This window comes from Onychomys torridus, chromosome 17 (genome assembly GCF_903995425.1).
Source record: "Onychomys torridus chromosome 17, mOncTor1.1, whole genome shotgun sequence".
Taxonomy (NCBI): Eukaryota; Metazoa; Chordata; class Mammalia; order Rodentia; family Cricetidae; genus Onychomys; species Onychomys torridus.
Window position 1 is genome coordinate 8,552,735 of NC_050459.1, and position 3,830 is coordinate 8,556,564.

The window sequence follows — 3,830 nt, forward strand, 5'->3', positions numbered from 1 at the left end:
CCTGACCTGTGGTCAGGACGCGCTGAAGTGCCAAAGAGGAAGCGCGCACAGGCTCTGCAGGCGAGAGTGAACTCAGCCCTGCGACCCACGTGGGGTTCCCGGCCACCACGCCCACGCCCCCGGCCCCGCCCCCAGCCTTCTTTCCAAGCCCCTTCTCCAGTACTCCAACGCCTCTACCACGCCCCTATCCCTCCCCATCCCTCCTCCCCTAAGTTCCCCTGCTAAACCCCAGCTCCACGCCCACCCCTCCCCATTCTTCCCCATTCCTTCTTACTCAAGCTCCATCCCGCATCCCTGAAATCCCAAACCCGTCCCCGCTTTATTTCCCTCCCCGACTCAGAGCCCCGGTCCCTGCCCACCCAGACCCCACTCCTTCCCATTCCTCCTTCTCCAAGCCCCTCTCCAATCCCGCCCCCCACCCTCTTTCCTGGAACCCCTCTCCCGGGCCCGGACCACGCCACGCCCCCTCACGCTTGCCTACTCCCACTCCCCACCCCCGCCCGGCTGTAGCAGGATCGCCGTACAGCTCAACCCCCACCCTGGGATGGCTTGTGTGCGGCCAAGCTTGGAGCCTAGGACCTGGGACCGAAGGTGAAAATTCCAGAGCACCTTCCTTCCGACACTCGCGTTCCTCGTCAGCCCGGGTTGGCGCAGAGCGGCGCAGGAGCTGGTGACCGTGGCTCAGCGGGCAATGTGTGTGTCTGGTCCCGGGACCCGCGGCTCTGTTTCGCTTCTCCGCCCGGGCCCCGCGCTCCTCGGTGCACCTTGGTTGCAGCCACACAGGGAACCCTGGAGAGTTTATGCGGCTGGGAAGGTCCCTTGGAAGACTGCTGAGGTTGAGGGCGGACACGGAGGGGGCTAGGGCACCGGGAGATACTTGCTAGGTGGGTTTGCCTTTCGTGCAGCAATAGAGGGCAGTTGCTGTTCAGGAAAACGTGACTGTATTTGCAGTGACTGCTAGCGAAGACTTTCCTCCCTCCTATAACAGAGAACTCTTGAAATGCGCTCAAAATCCTTCCTCCTACGGCTCCAGCCTGCAGGGAGGCGGAGGAGTTACCCTGGGACAGGTAAAGCGCAGCGGGTCCTGTTTGCGAAAGGAGAGACACTCCTAGGAGCTACTCCCTCTGCAGATAGGAGATTCCACTGAGACCAGAAGGCAAAGCCTCAGGCACCTTGCCCGGTGCGCTGAGGACCAGCGCTCTTGAGAATGTGGTGGAAAGGTGCATTCTGAGGCGTGGAAGGCTCACCAGCTCGTGAAACCCGCTCCCTCCGAGCCCCAGGCTCTTGCTAGCCACCCCGCCTCTCCCCTGCCCTCCCAGTGGAATTTAAGTTACTTCTAATTTGTTGAGAGTTTGTTGGAGGAAAGTTACTGGGCCAGGCTGGGGCAGTAACCAGACGCCTGAAGCTAAGGGATTGAAATGGGCGGGGTCTATGTAAATGCCTAGTTCAAGGCCCAGAGGAGGCAAGATTTCATGAGTCCCCCAACCCCACCTCCCGGTCTCACCCCTTCAGCAGGTGAGCTGCCAGAGGATCTTCTAGGGTCCAGCGTTCTTCTAAGTTTCTCAGTGGTAAAACATTCTGAATTTCATGATTTATTTGTTGAGAAGGGTTACTTCCTGTAGAGATGTACTTACAATCGAAAACGACAAAAAGAAACATTTAGAAATAGAACAATAAAATAAGCCAGGCGTAGTGGCCCATTCTTTTAATCCTGGCACTTAGGAGGCAGAGGCAGGCGGCTCTCTGAGTTCAAGGACAGCCAGGGCTACACAGAGAAACCCTGTCTTGAAAAGAAAGAAAAAAAAAAAGAAAAGAAAAGTTGGGGCTGGAGAGATGGCTCAGAGGTTAAGAGCACTGCCTGCTCTTCCAGAAATCCTGAGTTCAATTCCCAGTAACCACGTGATGGTTCACAACCCTCTGTAATGAGATCTGGTGCCCTCTTCCAGCCTGCAGGGATGCAGGCTGAACACTGTATCCGTAATAAATAAATAAATAAACAAACACGTGTACATGGAAAAAGAGCAGAGAAGTACTGAGCTGGGGGTGGGGGTTGGCCTATCCATGGTTTTGCTTTTATTTTCTGCCATGGGTGTGTATCACTTACGTTATTTCTATATGTGTGCATATGGATGTGCCTAGACAGAAGACAAATGCCAGGTCGTAGCTTATACCTAGGATGTGTTGGGGAGGGAAGAAGGGAGCAAGAGAGATATTTCGTTTGAACCAGGCATAGCAGCACATACATTATCTGAAACTGGAAGACTGAATTCAGTGCCAGCCTCTGTTGTGTAGTAGTGGGACTGTGCCTCAAAAAACTACATGTTTATAAACCTCAAACCAAGTGAGGATGGAAGGGTAGGCTGAGAGTTACAGTTTTTAAAGGATGTCAATTTCAAGTGCTATGATGGCTGGGTCGAAAACAAGCTATCACTGGCCTTTCAATGAGGGAAGAGCCACAGGCTGCTTGAGGTTAAAGTTCAACTGATGTGGAGGGATCTAAGCTGTCTGCAAAGCTAAAGCGTCAAGGTACCTGAACTATAATTAGCTATTCCTTCTGTGCCGGATCTAACAAAGCTGGACGGTAAACCCACAGCAACAGGCAGTGTTGCCTATCTTAAGCTATCCCTATGAGTCTCAGCCACACACAGCAACTGTCCGCTCTGTGGTTAAACCAGACCATGTAAGGGAAAATAGCTCCGTGGTTGTCTTGAAAGGGCAGAGTGCTGCCTTCAGACCCAAGACCCGTTACCATCTCACTTACCACACCTAGGAAGCACAAAAGCGTGCTTCATCTTTTCACTTTTACTCTATCCAAACTGTGGCTTTCTCTGTCCTTTCCACCTCCCCGCCCCACCCCCACACCTTGCTGCTCATTCTCAGAGTCCTCTCTGACCTCAACAGTTGTCCTTGGGTTCCCTTCTGTGTCTGTTTTTAGACTTCTTTTATCCGTGAGACCAAGAATGTGCAAAGGGTTCTGCGCTTCGATAACACATCATCGGGAGGTGACTGGATCCTGGGTAAACTGGGAACTGAAGTTTCCGGGGGGTAGGGAGGGTGATGTGGGGAGGTGGCACCATTCTCACAGACTCTACAAGGACAAATGACTGGTCGGCTTGCTCATGGAGAGTTAAAATGTTGCAGACCGGAGCCAAATTATCTTGGACTATTTTAGTTCCTTTGAAAGCCACTCCTGTGGCTGACCTAACAGCCTTGTGACTTTCAAAACTTTTACAATGTAGTCTCAGCATGCGACTGGCTTCCACCAATCCAAAGCTAAGAATGTCATCAGATAGCATCTGAGGCCTGAGCAGACAGGGTGACTTTCCTCTCCTGTGTAACCCCCCACACACACCTTTGCCCCCACCATGGTCCCCACCAATGTGTTTGGTAAATGCCTGGATTTATGACTTCCTTTGTAACTAATAAAATCTCTTACAACCATTTCCATAGTGGAACATGTCTTTCCAGTGCTCTTAAGTCTGTGTTCCTGGCTATCACGCAGACTTGGCTGTCTCGTTCCCTTAGTGATGAGAGTGTGTTTTTGCATTCACAGGGCTCCAAACTAATCAGTGGGTGGATCCCTTGATGGACTCAATACCCTGGCATTATTGGGAGGCAGGGCCTAGCTGGAGGAAGTAGATCTGTAGGTAACTAAAAGGATGAACACACCTCCTCTGGTCCCTTCCCCTCCCCATCAAGTGAGCAGCCTGCCCCACTTTGCTCTTCTGCCCCTGAACAGACCACAGAAAAAGGCCAAGTGACTATGGACAGACACCTCTGAGGCTGAGCCAAAATAAGCCCTTCCTCCTTAGTTTTCCTAGGTACTCTGT